The following is an 18671-nucleotide window of genomic DNA, read 5'->3' as shown; positions in this document are numbered from 1 at the left end:
GAAAACAGTTTCTTTCTTCTATTGCTCAAACTAACATGACCAAATATCTCATCTTCATAGCACTTTTCACATACATATACTGTTTGGAGACTCTCTTCAGTCTCCCATTTGTGCATCACATCTACCTGCTGTCTGGATACCTGGATAAGATTCCTCATACACTGCACTAAGCTTTCCTACTTAGCATTGGTTGTTTCCTAGTACTAGCATCACCTATTTTTGTTCCATTGCTAAAAATAATAATGATAAAAAACCTGCCAACAATGCATTTACAATTTAGCAAATAATAGATTGCTTTTTAAAAACCTCACCCTCTCCTATCACGTTTTACTATATTTATTGCTTGCTTTGATTAACACTGCAAATTCTTTAGGTTTTAATTTCTACTTCTGTAAACTGCCATGCTTATCATGCACTATAAATGCTATTTGATGATAATTAAAACCATTAATCTACTGCCAACAGAAAACTGCAACTGGATTAAAGTAGATTAATTTGTTCTAAACATCAGTCTGTCGATTTGGCAGAAAATAATATCTAGGATGCCTGCTGGACATCTAGATTGTCGCATTTTGTTTTCTCCTTATATCCACAGATAAACTCCTATAGCTTGGTACTTTGTTCTCTTGTGTAAACAATCAACACTTACAAGAACTCACTGTTATGATAGATTAGCCTGTCCAACAGATTAAGCATTACAATTTCAGCAGCAGGGAACTATTTGTGCCAACTCCCCACAGATGGTGTAAGCCAAACTCCACAAGGATCTGTCAGTACAGAAGAGCACCCATCGGGACAACCGACTCACTGAGGCTATGGCACAGCAAACATCTGAGGTGGCATTAAACTGTCCGATAGAGGTTGCTATCAAGACAATGGGCCAAAGTAGGCTACAGTGACTGCCTTGCCTGCAAAGTCAGTGTTCCCCAAGGTCCCCCCCGTGAAATAAGCCCACAAACACACCAGCACAAAATTTGATACTGCTTTATATTTAGGTAAAATATAATTATCAAAGTCAACCATCTCATTTCATAAGCCCATTCACATTTTCTTGACACATATCATGGCTTCTTCCCTATGTCTAGTCTCCAAAGAGATCAGCACACTCTGAAGAGCAGCCTACATGTCTGTGACACCTGAACTCACTGCAGAAATTCTAGAAATTTTGTGGTTTGTAACGCAGTTCAAAACAAAAAGGTTGCTAATGATCTTTGATTCAGCAACTGATCTGTAACAAGGCAAGATACTGAGATGGCCAACTCTGGATCTGCACAGAAGAGGAAAATTGTGATCACTTCACAGCCCAGGGATGTGTTGCTGGGATAGTGAAAAACATGGACAGGATTCTTGTGCTGGTATCGTCCTCCAAAGAAAGCTGAGGCAGCAGCAGTAGTTGTGGGGTAGCCCAGGAGAGTAAAGAGTCAAGAAAATAATGCAATGGCAAAAGTACTCAGTAACTAGAGGTGCTACCACTAGGTATGAAGGCACACACAGAGTTCAGGGATAAACTTTTATAATAAATTAACAGCAGACACAGAAAAATCTATCTGAATGCTAACAACTCCTCACCTTCAACAACACTTAGGAAAAGCGATTTGGCTGTTGCAAGAGCCAATTCATTTTATTTTTAAACACTGACATGCAATATATGAAACATAAATGTAAAAAGACTACAAGTTGTTCTCATTTCCTTGGAATAGACCTGGTCACAAACTGATATTACCTGCTTTGCAACACAACCATCTACACGGCCTCCAGCATGAAACTGAAGTCTCTAGTGTTGGACACTCCAGGCACCATCACAACACACAACCTGCCACTTAGATATGGCTCATCTTTAATAACCCTGTGCTTACCTGTCTCAGAACAGACAGTATGTCATTTTGCATGTTGCCTTAAAATTACAACCATACTATGCAAAAAAAGGATTAAAGATCAATTTGCTCAATTGACAGAAGACCACAAATTTTCATCTGAAAGCAAGGGTAATCACTAAGACCAGACATTTCTGTCAAGACAGACACAGTGATGACAAATCAGATGCACTACTGCTTTACTTGGGTCACTGTAACATATTAAAAATACAAGTATAGCTTGCTGATGTAATCCTAAAGAGGTTATTTTAACTTTTAAGACATTATTTAAAACCTGTATATGCTTTTCAGTGTAAGCAGCATGCAAAGAGACCAAATCTTACTATTTAGTTAGTGATTAAGTTTATGATATAACAAAAAGCAATCAGGTTTCAATTTAAAGCTGGCAGATTCCCAAACGTTTCATTGACCCACACTGCCACAGAGGACATTTCCTCCATTTGCTTTCATGTAAGTCTTGTGAGACAAATAATTATTAGGCTGCTTTATGGACATGATTTTTAACAGAAAAAAAATAAAAATAAAAATCAGTGGTTTTGATTTCCAAAGACATCATTCACTTAATAAAGAACTCTGGGCAGAAACTTTCTTTTTACTCACATAAAGTAGCCAGCACACATTTGCTAAAACCTTTGCTTACCTAAACAAATAGATACACAACCCACAAAGTGTTTAATTTAAGTCTTGTTATCTCTTTCATTTCCATTTCACGAGGCAATTCCTTCCTCTAACAGAACCAATACACTTTTAAAAGTTGCTATGCTAACAAAGTAGCTTTTGATGTAGGAGAAGCAAAAATCATTTGAATACAAGGGATGGAGGAGACTACCATGTTGCCCTCTTCCCAAGCCCAGAGGGCACCCCAGTGACTTGACCCCATTCTCACCACAGAAGCAGCACCAGCAGCTCTGGGGGATCAGGAACTTGCTGATGCTACTTAACTGTATTGCTTGGTAGGCAACTCAGCTACAGCAATTTATTTTTTTCCCTAGTCTTATAAAACTGTTTTATTAAGGCTAGTAAGGTTCAAACCCTATGAAAAAGATAAATAAGTACTACTCAAAGGTATGACAAGATACTATTGTGTATAGCTCATTAGGAAAAACATTCAGTAATAATCAAGAATAAAATTATATCCCAGCCTAGCCAGAGATGATAGTGACAAATTTCACATTCTGCTTTTACAAACAAAATACAAGAATGCAGAGGCCTGAAAGAACTCTTCTGTCTATTGCTCATCAAATGGAAACATTTCCTACATTTCCGCTTCATCATGTCGTGCCAAAAACACAGCCTTGGGTCTACAGCAATACATTAAAAATGCTTGACTATTAGGAAATAGAGAACGAACAGAGAGAAAAAGAATAGAAAAATCCATCTTTTCAGTGCACAACACAATTAATCTGAGCCTGAAGTTTGGAACAAAATCATTGCTCATTTAACTTCCATGACAAGCATGGGAATACTTGCTCATACACTTGCTGCAGTAGTCCTTTGCCTACTGTGATCCTAAAAGGGTCTAAAGAGATTCTTAATCAAGTTGGCTTCCTGGCCTTGACAGGGTCATCATTACTGTCTCTCTTCTACTTACTTGCCTCTATCCACACTGCAGGCTTCCCCTCACAACTGATGTATCTCATTTCAGTCCCTCACCCATAGATCTTCCTGCATTCAAATGCAGAAGAGGCAAGCAGACAGTAAGATGAAAGGTAACATCAGTCAAGACAAATTAGTATTTGTACTGGTATTTGTATTTCCTTCTTTTTATCTCTTTTTATTTTTTTAATGTTTTAATTATTATTTTTCAGAGGCATTTCCTTTCAAATATGAATATAGCAAAAAATAAGAGTACTTAAATGACAAAAATTAATTAAATTTTCAAAAAAAATTTTTTTAATCACTGTGTACAGTTACACCTTAAGTAGTATATAACAGAGGGACTTTATAATACAGTTAGGCTTTGGATCACCTTTCTATTGTCCTTTACCGTTATATCTTACTAAACTAAGTTTTATACATACAGACTCATGCTGCGTGTGTAATACACTTCAAAAAACTGTAATTGCCCTTAACATTAGGTTTACAAATGTTGTAGGAAAAAGAACTATCAAAAGTATTTCAGTTTAGCATCTACTTTCAGCTAACACCACTGTCACTATTTTATGACTGGAAGAAAATTTCTGGAAATTCCTGGCCTTCCTATAAACAGACAGAAAGATCCCCAAACCTTATGGATCTCTTCTATTATCACTATAAAACTATTTTACTGTGACATTAGAAGTGACAAACAGACAAGGTCTGTCAAGTGAGTCTATAGTGGTGTGGGGACTGGAAGGTCACCCCTTATGTAATGACCTCTCCCCAACTCCTGCTCTTCTGCAGGTGACCCATAGCGGAATACCTATTATGTATGAAACTCACTCAGCTCAAATAGCATGACTTTTCCCATTTTGACAACTTTAATGACAGAAAATGCCTAAAAGAAAGGTCTTCCAAAAGGAGAAACTTGCTTGCACAAGCCAAAAGCAGTAGGCATGGAAAAACGCATGGAAAATGGAGCCTCTGGACGTGCGTGTATTGGTGACTCATTCCCTCTAAGATCACTTCTGACTATTTAATGTCATACACTGAGAGGAATCGTAGAGCTGTGGCTTCAAATAAGAAAACATTTAGAATATGAAAGGTTTTCAATACTGAAATATTATCAATGAGATATATGGGTTTGTCAAACAAACAATTCAATCCACAGCAATATCACTGCTCTACTCGTATATTAAGTCTCCATGCTTCATGGTACAGTAGGAAGGAAAACACTATTTAGACATCACTGATGTTGGGTGACTGCTAACGCACTCTGTCTTAGCAAAAAGCCCTGCTTCATCATGGCTAAAATTTATGGGGGGAAGAGGGGAGGGAGCTCGGGGAGGCAGGAAGCAAAGTTAGTTAAGATTAATGTTTTAAGTGAACTGTTTGTTTGTTTTGGAAAAGCTTTTAATTTATGGAACAACTCAACCCTAACTTCTGAAAGACTTGAATAATTTATTATTCTTTATTGAGGCTATTAAAATATAAATCCCTATCCCAAGGGAGAAAACAATCATAAACAAATGTAAATTGCATTAATTGGATGCTAAATAGTGATGGCCAGTGTGATTAAGCAATGCCTCAGAGAGAAGTCACCTACATCTATTTGGATGGTAAACATCCCTCACATTTATCACGGAGCTGATCTTTAAGATATACATGCTTCAGATTTGTTGCTGCTGTTTTCACTGAGAAGTTCAGAACCACAAATACTGTTACATGATACTGACAAAGCAGGAAGTTAACTCTTAGTACATTAACTAGGGAACAAACTGGGGAAAAAAGCTAAAACTGCTTTTAATCTTCTCATATTGGATTGGTATGGTTGCATACTGAGCTTTTGAATCATGAGATCACAGCCCCAAAATTTAAATCAACGGGAGATGCCAAATGTTCAATGAGGCAAATTAGTAAGGCAGGCAGAAACCTACAACTTCACCTCAAGCTTAAAAAAAAAAAATAAAATAGTATTTGTCTCAAGTCTGGCAAATGTCATCTTCTGTTGAGAATACAGAGAACGCAAATGCATGTTATAAATGGCTACAGAAGCGAGTATGTGGGAGGGAGAATAGAAAACAAAAGCACAAAAGCACTGCCAAAATCCTGGCAAGACACTAAGCATCCACCCACTATTTAAAAAACCCACAATGAGAAGAACGAGGGAGACCAGACAGGAGAAATGAATGCCAACGGGACTCCGGCAGGTTTTTGCTGTTGGTTCCACCCCATGGCTTTCACTGAGGTCTCCAGCAGAACGCGACCAGCTGCCCGTGGCCAGCAGCTGTGCTCTCCTCGCAGTCAGCAGCCCCGCAGCCCAGACCTTCCCCACACCAAATGATGCTCGAGTGCAGAGCTGAGGCTGGAGGCAGGCTGTAAGGCATGCAGAAAGCACCAGGACAGCAAGGGGAGGAAGGCAGGCCAAGAACATGAGCCTACATGAGAGGAGGCAGCAACCAGAAGCAAATGAATTCCAGCAGCAGATTTCCCAAGGCACTGTGTTTCTTTATAAAAGTGACACCTGTAGGAAACAAAAGAGAGCAGAGACTACCCTCCCTTGAGATGCACTAAGACTTGTTTTCCAGCAGAAAACAGATAAAGTGGAAAACAGGTAAAAGGCAGAAAACACCCAACAGAAAGGTGTGAGAGTAGCACAGCATTTGTGTAGTGGTCAGTGTGTCTGCACAGACAGATTGAAGACTTGAATCTTTTGGGTCTTTTTTTCTGCTAAATTTTATTTTGACATTTTACTGTAGCTTTCCCTTGGATTCACTGCAGGACCGAATATAAACAGTTAATACATTACAAATCGAAGATGGACTCTCTACCTTGGGAGATGTGGCTATGCCAAGCACATCTTTGTGTGTATTTCCACTTCAGAATGTCATTAAACCACCCTGCCTTTGATTTTTCTTTTTCTTTATTATTAGGTATCAATATTGAAGTAGTATTTACCTTAATTTTTCTTTTTATAATTCCTTAAGTAGTTATGCCTGTCAATTTGTATTATGCATTTCAGAAAAATACAGTTTGTGAAACTCTCACTGAGCTTTTTGGTTTTGTTGTTTTCTTTAACTCTTTTCTTTAAAAATACCTACAAGGAAGCACAGTGACTTCAAACATTTATCATCTGCTTAAACAATTTGCTACTTACTACTAAGCCTTTCACAGTCTTTGAAGGAAGAAATGGAAAACAATTTCTTAATCCTTTCTAATTCCCTCCACTTCAATTTTCCATGCATAAAGTGATCAGAGCAGAACTTTTGTTGGGGTATTTTTTTTCTCCATACATATTTTCCATCTATCATTCAGCAGCAACATGTTTCATGATGGGCTCAATTTCCAGTAAGCCAAAAAAACTTTCAAGAAGTGCTGTCTTCCCCAGTGTGGATGCAGTAGAGGCACCATTCCTGCCTACTTTTTAGTGCCAAGTGGACACTGCATTATAATTTCAGCAAGGTCTGCACAAACACCCTTAAAAGCAATAGGTAAGTCTCGGTGGCGCTAGGCATCATTCATTCCCACATCTACCTTTAAGTACGAAGGCATTGCCAAATTCTTGTCCTAAAGTATATGAATAACACGTGGACTTTGTTCCAAAGACATCGCTACTTTTCAACATCATAAAATCAGTTCTTTTTAAAGTGGATACTTCAAAAACCTATAAAAGTGTCTCGCATACACTCTAGTTCTATTACTTATGCTAAGTAAAGGAAAGTCTGAGTATGATGGAACATAATAACAGCACATGATAGCAACTAAATCAAGTTATTTGAGGGGTTCATACAGTTAAATAAAAAATATACAGAATAAAATAATTGTGTATGGAAATTAGCAATTTAAACCAAGAAAAACACTCCTAATAATTGTAATTTGAATTTTAAGTTACCCCAAGAGAGAACCACTCCGCTCCTAAGTTTTATTCCCATGTTCATCTGTTTTCCATCCTTCTTCCTTTCACAGAGAAATAAGAGAAGCAGACCAGTAGTGCTTTAAAAGCCATCACCACGTACTTCTATTCCCTTCCTATGGGTGAAATACTACCTGGATATTTTCAGACCTCTAAATATAAGAATTCTAACAGACTTCTCATGTTAAGCATTAGAGTCCTATGGCAATCACTGCCGATCCACACTATTCAGTAAGCTGAATTAGAAATGTGCTGTAAGAAGAAACTCCCCACAGTCCTAATGGGACAGAAAAGCTTACCAAACAATTTCAATGGTTGTACCAAGATCTACGTTTAACTATGACAAACTAAGCAAAATATTTTCCTAGAAAACCTGATTTGTGTACGTCTAGGTTATAAAAAACATTACACCAAGAAGCAAAACTTTACTTTCTGCTGCATTTTTGCAGCTCAGATCAGACTCTCTGCATGGTTATTTCTAGACTCACTTCAATTTTATCCTGCCAAAGTTTGCTTCAAGGTCTGCAGTTGCTACTTACTTAAAATACGAAGGCAAGCTATTATTTTCAAGACAAAAAGTAAAGTTTCATTACATCATTTTTTATATTAAGTATTCCACTAAGGAAACAGTTAATGTCTTCCTTGGTACAAGGCCAATAAATGATTTCTTAATTACTGTATTTATTTATGCAGTTACATTTTTAAAAGAGAGATTTTCACATTCAGACAAATAACAAGACTGGAAAGGAAGCCATTAAACAATTATACTGAGAAGAAAGGAATGTTCAATACTTGCCTTTCACTTCAAATCTCACTAACGAGGAATACTGTCATTCAGATAATTAAATAACCAAAATCATAAATTAAGCAGTAAACACCTGAGCTACAACTGGCAATAAGAGGCCAAAGGGTAATTAGGTAAGTTTGACTTCTTCAGATTAGGTGGACTTGCTAAAAGTTGCCAAAAAATAGCTTAAATAGTCGTCTACAAGTATTTCAGTGCTATTAGCAGCTATCTCTGAGTACCAACAGAGTGCAGAAAAACACAAACATAATTCATCTCTTTAAGTTAGGGGATAAGGAATAACTGAGGAACTCAGTGCCCATAAGCTTTACTTCAATTCCAGAAAAAGAAAAAAAAGGGGGGGAGAAAAAAACAGTAAGCACATCAGAAGCACCTTAAACATAACAAGAAAATCAGCAACAGCCAACATGATTTGTCAAGAATCAATCATGTCAGACTAACAATTTCTTTCAGTGACAGGCTAACAAGCCTTGGGAATATGGGAGTGGTAGTAAATGTCATTCATCTTGACTTCACCAAGCGTCAAAAGCCTTACAAGGCAGTCCCAGATTCAAGCATACCTAGCTAAAAACCTACACTAAATAGTGAACAGCTCACAATCAAGTTTCATATAAAGAAAGATTGAACAGGGACTTGTCTTGAGCCTAGTCCTTTCAAATATTTTCATCAACAACGAAGTCAATTTACTGATTTTTACAAAGGACATTGAGCTGGGAGCAGCAACTAAGAATCTGGAAGAAAGGTTAAGAGTTAGAAACAAACATTAGCAATTTTGAGAACTTTTCTAGGAAAAGGGAAAGAAAACATAACTCTGAGAACAATGTCCAGTGCTGAAACTGAGTAACACCAATTAACATAGCAAATACAACAAGAGAAGTGATGAACAGTATGACATTACAAAGAAATATCAGGGTGCCATACCACTGGGACCCATGCTGAGCATGAGCCAGCAATGCCAATCAGAAGTGTGTGGAAGAGCAACATCACCAGAACAATTCTTTCATTCTGCCAAGGTTTAAGCAAGGTCTGAGCAGGCACACTGCTTCAAGTTTTGGGCACTGAGATACAAGAACAACTTAAACTATCAGCAAATAACCCAGCAGAGAGCAACAGAAAAGATGAGTTATCTAAAAAAGTACTGAGACATGAAAAATTGCAGCGGTCTTCCAATACATCCAGGCCAACTTCCGTGTCACATAGGGAATACCTGTATTTAGTCAGAGAGTGCATGTGGTGGGTTGCTAAAGGATTCTACAATATATTTCTTTCAATATAAAGAAGTAATATTCACTTAAGTTGATTTCATCAGGACAAAATAAACAAAACAAAAAGCTGTAATGGTAAGACATGAAAAAACTGAGTCAATTTGGCTCACAACCAGCCATACAAAGTCTGTCCTTGGCTGTCTTTAACAACAGACTAGACAAATATCCTTAAGTGACATAGCTATAGATATCTCAACTGTTGGCTAAAAAATCCGTGATACTCTCGTCTGTGCTCTTTATCACTTTTTCCTACCACTCAAATTATTTCTTTACATATAGAAAATGAAGACCCACCATCATCTCAAATGTCTGCTTCATCTTTCTGCAGTAAACTCACAAGTCGTACAACTGTGAATTCCCCAAATACAGGGGGAATATCTTTGAGTCGGTCACTTGTATCAAACCTAAATTTGTGCATCTCCAATGGCACTTAAACATCACGTCTCTTATATGCATACAGACCTCATTGATCTTTCCATATGTAAGCCAGAAAACCAAAGGGTTGTACCTGAACAAAAAATCTATTTGACTCAAAAAATCCCCAAGAAAATCCTGAGGCAGAATCACAAGCTCACAACTTACTGCATTTATTTCTAAGTTCCAGGAGCAAATTGAGCACATTTGTCTATCATCAGGAACAGATGTTCTTAGGAAGGCTTCTTGCTAAATTCCATCTACAACCTTGAAGCCCTTTTGGGTACATACACATCAAATACTTCTGTGGCACTATGTCTTTTATTTTAAACCAAATCCCTTTTATCAGACTAAAATAGGTAGCTGAACCCATTCACATCCCTACAGAAGTACCAATGACAGACAAGACTGGAAGAGGAACCAGCTTTGCTTTCTATGCACAGCTTCACACAGGCATGGTGCATTTTAAAACTTTATATACAGATCAGCCCCAAAAGCACTAATATATCAGTGGTCCCACAGGAAAACCTCTTGCAACATTCACTTTGCAGAGTCAGAATAATTCACTGAAAGCAGATGACAGTAGCAAGTGTAACAGTGAGCAAGATATTGGCTACCACTACTTTGAAACCAAAGCACTTTCTTAACCAGAAAAATCAGGAACAGGTTTCTCCAAAAAACAAGGTGACAAAATTTGTCACTCTGGTCTATGTTTACATTAGCACCTCCACCTATATTGCATCGGCTGGGAAGTGTTGGTAGTGAAACAACAGAAAGGAGGGAAGAGGGCTTTCATCCTCCCTCAAAAAGTAAAGCATCCACATGGTCTTTGCTGCCCTCCTACAGAGCAATCCTAGGAAAAATCTCTGCAGGTACTCTCAGTAGACCGTTGACAATGAATGCACAGAAATGCTCTCAGGTGACCATATTGTAGATATTCATGGTTACAAACATTACAGCTCAAAAATATACCAAAAAGAAAAAAATAAAGTAAGTGTTGATAGCAATGAAATCCTGAGACACTCATCTTTGTAGGACTACATTTTCTTAAAGCAGTAGTTTATCTACCTCAGACAGATTTTAAGGATTTGGCTTCTATGCTGCAAGGGAAAAAAATAAAGGAAAGATTTGGGAAAGGACCCACATTTTAGACATATATTTGTATTGTAATACAGACATCATGTGTTGAGAAGTGGACCTCTTTCTTTCTGGTGTCAAGGAGATGCATGGAGCTAGAATACATGACAAAGAACATTTTAGTAACCAAAGGGAGAATTTCCCCAAATTTATTCACCCTCAACCTGGTCTCTTAAATGAGGAATATGAACAGATGAAACAGCCATGAATAGCAATGGTAAGTGCACTACGTTTACCCCAGAGTACGAAGCCTACTGCTGTCATCTAGAAGGCCCAACATGACTGGAATTACGGAACAGTACGTCCCGGTATGTTACATAACCTTAGCTAGGGAGCATCTGAAAGCTGATCTTATAAGTCTGAAAGTAAAAGTCATCCTTCGTATCAGAGAACATCTATCACTGTGGCTTGATAACTGGACAAGGAGAGCAGCTGCTCTGGGGATCGCAAAGAAAGGCTACACCTACAGGAACAGAGAAAGGAAGGAAGAGAGGAAGAAAGGGAGGGAACAGCCAAGAAAGAGACACCAAAGATAGCAGCTCAGGATACCAAATCTCTTCTCCATAAATTGTGTGAAATAACTAGTGGTTTTACTTTTTTTTTTTCCCCCCCTTTTTCTCCTTTCTTCTCTTCCCTTCTCCTCACCAGGGGAAAGCAAGAAGTTTAGATACAGGGATTTTTATTTATTTATTTTTTTACAGAAACCATCAGACAATATATCTGCCTAATTACTACCACTATGTATTTTTATATTTAATTTTGTCTTTACAGCAAAAATTCCAGCTCTGCAGCTATGACCTCTGGATTATGTGAAGAAAGTCGGCATACAACCAACTCGCAATCAGTTACCATAAGCAGCTTAAGAGCCTGTGATTTTACTGCGACTGCTGTGTCATCCCATGCAGCATCCCTTCCCTTCTTTGTGTCGCAAGCATGGTGTACTTTCAGCTGAATCAACTGAACTTTTCTCCAGTCAGAGACCCAAGAGGCTGAAGCAGTCAGAGGGGCCAGTTCAGGCAAACACACCAGAAAGCGGATGGGCACTGTGAAAACTGCACCCAAGCTGTGGATCAACAGGTGTTAAAAATTGGCTTGCCCTTGAATTACCCACCAAACATTTTTACCTGAAAGATTGGCTTGCACTTGAATTACCCAATTAACATTTTCATTCAAATGCAGCCAGCAGAAGAAAAAAAAAAAAAGAAAAAATTGCTTCTTAATTCTCTCTTAGGGAAAAGCTAGTGGATAAACTGGGAAATTTTCCTGCAGGTTTGACTGCTGCTGGGTATAGACATTTACTTTAGAATTACCGTGTGTCCCCAAGGAACATCTACCAGCACCTTATCTCACTGCTGTGATGTGGAGACCCTTCATCATCATTTCAAGAGCTGTGAGCAGGAGAGCTGCAACCAGGTAAGAGCTCTCCTGCCACATGCAGGAGCCTCTGGGAAGCACCACGGCATCACTTCAGCTTTTCTTTTACTTGCCAAATATTGTGCCATAGGTGAACCTTAAAACAATTTTCACTGCAGCCACAGAACTCAATTTGCCATTCTCCTTCCTTTCTACACTGAGAAATAAAATGTGAAGAAAATCAATGAAACCAGGACCACAAGGCCTAAAACAAGGGCCGGCTGACACGAAACTGGCATGCTTGCCAAGCAACCAATTATAAAGGTGACAGGGGGAGGAAAAGGTCAGAAAAGGAAAGGGGGAGTCATCATTTTCCCCTGGAGCACACGTAAAAATTGATTTTAAACTTCCACACAGAGAGAGTAACCAGGAATCAATTACAGTAACTATTTAGAACTCCTGTGGCTGTGATCAAGCTATATTCAATTATGCTGGACATTAAAATTAGCCGGACTACCAAATGGACTGGTATTTTACTTTTTTTTGTTGTTGTTCTACTTTCTTACATTTAAAGAAATTAAACTGTACTTACATTTACCAAAAAGAAATCACACACACACAGAGGTGGCAGTGGCCTGTGTATCTGCACAGGTTTACAACCCAAGACCATTTTGTGTTGGTGGAGCTCTTGTAGGTATGAAGAAGGGGAAGGAGGATGGCAGGTTAAAAAAGCAACACAAATGCCAACATTTGACTGGGGAGCACAGCTCACTTGCTCTCTGAACTAGGAAACTCTACAGAGCTGTTACAGAGCTCTCTCAACTCTTCTCACACAGCAACACTAATATGTTTCTGCAGTAGATAGAGACTGTGCTCTGCAATTTTGCTGAGAAATTATATATATATATATTCTTTTTTCACCGTAGAGCAACCACTAAAATGTTGCATTACAAGAACAAAACAGGTAGAACTACAGCAATTGTGCAGCCAGGCGTTTTCTATAGCTCACTGCCTACTCACACTATTTTGTGTCTTATCGTTCCAAAATTTCATTCACGCTAGCTGCCTTGTCTGTAAAAGTTCCAGGTCCCCTTACGGACAGAAGCCTCAGCATTCCAAGTACAATAACTAGCGACTTCCAGCTCTAGATTTAATACTGCGTTGATTGTAACTTCAAAAACCATTCCAAGAAACCACCATTAGGTGAGACAAGACTATGAAATCCATCCCATCAATATAACATATCCCTAAGCCACCTGTTTTTCTTCCTGAAGTGTCTTTAATTTCATTTTAGTTTTCCCTTTCTCTCTACACATGTATCATTGCCAAAGACTTATCTCTCGCAAAGATGCTGGGACAGTACCAAACAGACATAAAATACAAACATACTTTATAATCAAACTGCTAAACAAGACAAATGATCATACTTAGCTTTATGCCCTGGGCTTTCTGAGATGATCTAAATCACAGCTCCCTTTTCACATGCCCTATACAATTGGACTGAAGCCTGAAGAAGATATAGTTTAAAGCCTTCCTGTACCTTCCCCGGTTTCTGTTTTTAAATGTTGTATTCTGTTCCAGGCCTGCCATTCAGAGAGTATCATAGCAACTACCAATTAACTTTCATTTCCCTTGATTTCATACAAGAAAACAAAAAAAAAAAAAAGAAAATATATGCATATATGGTCCTCCTTCATGCTTGTATAAAAATGTTTTAATATATTCATATATATGATACATATTACATGATATGCATATTGCTTCTGTGTAGAAAACCTATTTTTTCAGTAGCAATTCTTTTGGCTGTGGCTTTTTTGCTTGTTTGTTTAGTTCTGTATTTTTTCATGTTTCCCCTCCTTTTGTAACCTAAATTGTGTAACACTCAAGCAGTTATGTTCTCAAATGGGCCCTTACTTGCCACCTCAAAGAAGACGTGCCTCTTTTACACTTAAGACTGACATAATTTTTAGTAGCTCTGAACTGGTGGTAACACAGGAGACTTACAGGAAGCAAGCTGACAGACCAGTTATATTAAATATGCAACAGTAATACAGTAATCAGAGAGCTTCGTTCCTTCTGGTTTGCAGCTGTTAATTCATTGTTCGCCCTGTAATTCCTTTAGAATTCCTATATTCTATTCCTATAGAATAATATTCTTTAAGTTTCAGCGCAACCAATTTGAACCCCCAGGGAACACAAAACAATGTACTAGACCTAGCAGTGCTAAAGCCTGCCATCACTCACTAAAAAAATCTTCATTGCCTCCTCAAATGTTTATTAGGAACCTCGAATAATCAACAATTAATGTACTCAACCCAATGCATGACAAAGTCATCTTAAACTGAAGCATAACTATGGCTTACTTCTGAATTCAACTCCCTCCTAAGGTATCAACCACACATTAAGCAAAGCTATCTTCCACTCAGTTTTCACATGTTCTATTGTTAACTGGTTCCATGGAGCCTCCACATAATTTTCTTTCACTTTTCTTCTTGTGTGAACTGATTACCTGCTGACCTAAAAACAGAGCTTCATTATACATGAATACATCGGAAAATTAGTTGCTCTTCAGCCACAGTATAAGATCATTTCACTGAAAAGTGCGACAGATCATTGCTGCCATGGAGAGACCAGCATGTGTACCAACAACAACAGCCAGTGTTCTCAAATGAATATTGTCTTTTATGCCACAGGAACAGGTCAGTAGCCACAGACAAGCTCAATTAGTGGACATATTATGCAAGTGGGCTACAATTCTACTCTTGTTACAGCCACCCACCAGCAATGGCAAAATAAAAACAACTCTTAGCAAAACTATCCTTCTGACACTTTTCCTTTACTGAATATATCCCTAATCCACAGCTGTCCATATATTTTAATGCTGTTTGCTAGGATTCCTCCACTTTCAGTCACAATCATCAGGAAAACTTGGAAAATGCTCATCAGTGTATCTGGATTTTGCTGGCAGTGTGCTAGCTGCTCTCAGTGAAGGAGGTTGTACCACTCCTCCACAAAGGAAGAAAGGAGAACGAATGAATTCTTTCCTCTAAGGCAAAACTATTGTGCTCTGCACATCCCATAGTTCCTGAGAGGTCTGAAATCTTGATTTCAATGCTACCAATTCCCAGAGAGCAAATCTTTTTCATTGTCCAGTAACCTTCAGATGTTACACTTTATAATAAAGAGCCCAAAATTGTACTGTAACATGTCATATTGCCCAAGGCCTTACTTTTTCTTTCCCCTTACAAGAGATACCTTCATATAAACACCCCTCAGGTAACGTTCTCTCTTCTCAGTAGAATTGCACAGTACAACACAGAAGTCCATCCTCTAGCAAAGAGGGGTTTTAGACAGAAGGAATTTATTTTTTATTTTTTTTATTAAAAAAAAAAAAAAGTGTCTGATTCTACAAGATTGTAACTAAGCCTCTTCAAGAGCCTTTTGACATCAGGATGAAAAGGGGCTCATGGAAAGTCCTGTTGAAATCCGAATTCTTCAACAAAAACCTCTCAACTACTTTCCCTATTTTCTCTTAAAAGTACTCAGATAAAGGAAACAATGCTACCCACGTTATAAGGGACACAGTCTTCCCACGTTCCAGCTATTTGGCTAAGTCATCTGGTTACAAATAACAGCTCACCTGATTAAGACTGCAGTGCTCTTACTGAGGGCTACAGGAAGAAATTACAGAGCTAATCTTCGTACTAGGCTATATAAAGGTAAAATCAACTGAGGGACTGGTGTTAGCTCCTGATGAAAACTCCTTGCAAAAAAACAAGCGAAATTCCATTGAGAGGTTTTTCTTTCTTCCTTCTGGACCCATTCTTTCCCTTTCCAAAGGAGAAAAGTAGTGTGCTTGCTAATAAAGAAATATTAAAAGGGGTGGGAGGGAAGATATTTTGTGTAATCTGTAACTTTTGTTCCAACTCCATTCAGAGAATCTCAGATGAATTCAGATATTAAGAAGTTGGGACTATTCATTTACACTCTAAAGATTTTCAGAAACAGAATGAGGAGAAAAAATTGTTTCAGCTACTTTGTAGTGCTGGAACTTCTAGCAAATGAATGCTTCTCTTTGTAGCAAACAAGAGAAGATAATATTAACCAAGAGAGTTACAGTATTTGACATGGAACATTCAAGATTGAACTTGAAGGGTGACTGATTATCTCAGGGTTAATAATGCATTCCTCCTTAAAAGAGAGCTACGGAAAGAATAAAGCATAGTCCAAACCCAGTCCAAAGAGGGCAGGTGACAGAAAGCAGTGACCTCAGATAACTGTTCCAGGACCACACCACAAACCCCAGCACAATTAGCGCTAATTGGTCATCAGGCTTTGCAGCAATGCCAAGAGCTGAAAGCCTGAGTCTCCACCTCTCCCTGGGAAGGATGATCACTTCAGGTCAGAAATTTTAAACACCAGTGCAGAGGAGGCTGCTCTTCCCTCTGTCAGCACAACACCGTGGCCATAGATACAGGGCTCACCAGCAACCACACAACATCTGCAGCATCAGTGGTGTTCCAGATTGATCCTTCACTTACAGCACCTACCACATTTACCATATGCCACAAAACACCAGGAAATATAGCTCTGCTACCGCTGTGAAGAACTGCTTTCTGTAGCACAACACAGAACATCAATTATCAGGAATGCCCCTGACACCTTCCACCCATATTCAATCACACGGCTGTGCGACGCTGCTGAAGTTCCTTCAAAGCACAGAGCTCTGCAGCAAAGTGCACGACGAGCATGAAAACATCTCAGGGCAGCCAGAACCAAAGCAGTGGCTACAAAACACTGCTACTTCCAGGGCTACTTGGGAATGTAGTCTTGTAGCACCATGTCTTGATTAAAAACAGAAGGGAAGGCAAAAGAAAGGGAGTGCAGATCTTCCAGTCACTGGTGACCAGCATCTACAGGCCAGCTTCACACAGTGCTATTTCCCCAGCTACGTAGAGAGTGCAGTTTTCTTTAAAACATACTCAAGTGATCTGTGTGAGGTAGAAGGTAAGACAGACGGTCTGTGCTCATGACAGGAACCAGTGAAGCACGGTGCTGGTTTAGGCATCTGCTGCTTCATGACTTCATGAGCCTGGGCAGGGTGACTGAACCCTCAGGGAGAGAGGAAAGAAACTGCTCCCTGAAAAATGGCAGCAATCAAAAAGCACTGTGGTAAAATACTACGGTAAGATGGTCTCATATATCACATATTGATCCAGCTCCTGTAAACATGTGAAGTTCATGGAAGTCAATTTTGCCATTAATTCTACATTCATGCTTTAATAGAACTACCCCATATCTTATGTTTATTTTCATTCCCATTGCAATAGCAAAATATTTTCAGATCAAAAATCAGACTTGTCTTTAAACGTCAGTTGATTCCAAAAGGCTATGCTGAATTATCTTCCTTCTGTCCCTTCCAAAATACTGCTGAAATGCTATCAAAACAAGCTATATCCAAGAACCCATCTTTTCTTGTGTTAAGCTGCACTCTACTCACAAATAGGAATGATTGGTGCAGCAGTTAAAAAAATCTGAGTTTATGAAGCTTTATGTCCTTTCTCACTTTGTTTCTCTTTGCTCATTTCTAGAGAAACTTCAAATGCAGAGAGCACTGCAGAGAGCACAGTTCTGTTGGAAAAATAAAATAACAATTTACAGGAAAGTACCCATTTATTATACAGTTTCATTTGGCACTGGTCATAATTAGACAAATGGCAAAACAAAGAAGGTTACGTTTCAATCAGCCTCCCCACTCAAGATGGCCACAAGCTTTCACCGTAAGGGGCCAGTGGCACGTTCTCCTGTTTGGGGCAATTAAAAATGATGCCTGAAAATGCAAAAGCAGGGGAGGAGGGCAGGTAAGATTATAGCAAGTATTATGTGATATTAAAATGTTTTCTCATCATAAACACAAAGTTCAGATACACAACAAATGCTCACCTGTACAATAATGTTCCCCTGCTGAAGCTACACTACAGCAAAAGGATCCTCTCTCAAAAGGACACGCGCTATGGCTGGAGAGCAGAATCGCCACAGACCCAGACTCGGATCAGATCTCAGCAGAGCAGTAAGCATTTTTCATAGGCAGCCATCACAGCTGAAAACTGCCGCACTATAGTTCTGACTATTTTAGCCTTCCTGCATACAGTACTAGGTCACTAGCACAGAACCTCATGGAAAACAGCAGGCTGGAAGACCTCTGGAGGTCACAACACCAAACCTCTTGCCAATGGCAGGAGCCAATTTCAAAACTCAATCTGGCTGCTCAGGACCTCACCCACTGCACTTTTGAACACCTCTACAGATGGAAATAAATACAACAGCCTCTT

General features: G+C 38.8%; 1 protein-coding gene across 4 annotated transcripts in view; it reads right to left on the bottom strand.

Moving 5' to 3' along the window:
• The window catches only part of UTRN (utrophin), a 366839-nt gene that overhangs the window by 182784 nt on the left and 165384 nt on the right, over positions 1 to 18671 (bottom strand). The window lies entirely within an intron of this gene.

Source organism: Aythya ferina (assembly GCF_964211825.1).
Source record: "Aythya ferina genome assembly, chromosome: 3".
In the NCBI taxonomy this organism is placed as follows: domain Eukaryota; kingdom Metazoa; phylum Chordata; class Aves; order Anseriformes; family Anatidae; genus Aythya; species Aythya ferina.
This window is presented reverse-complemented; position numbering and strand designations above follow the sequence as displayed.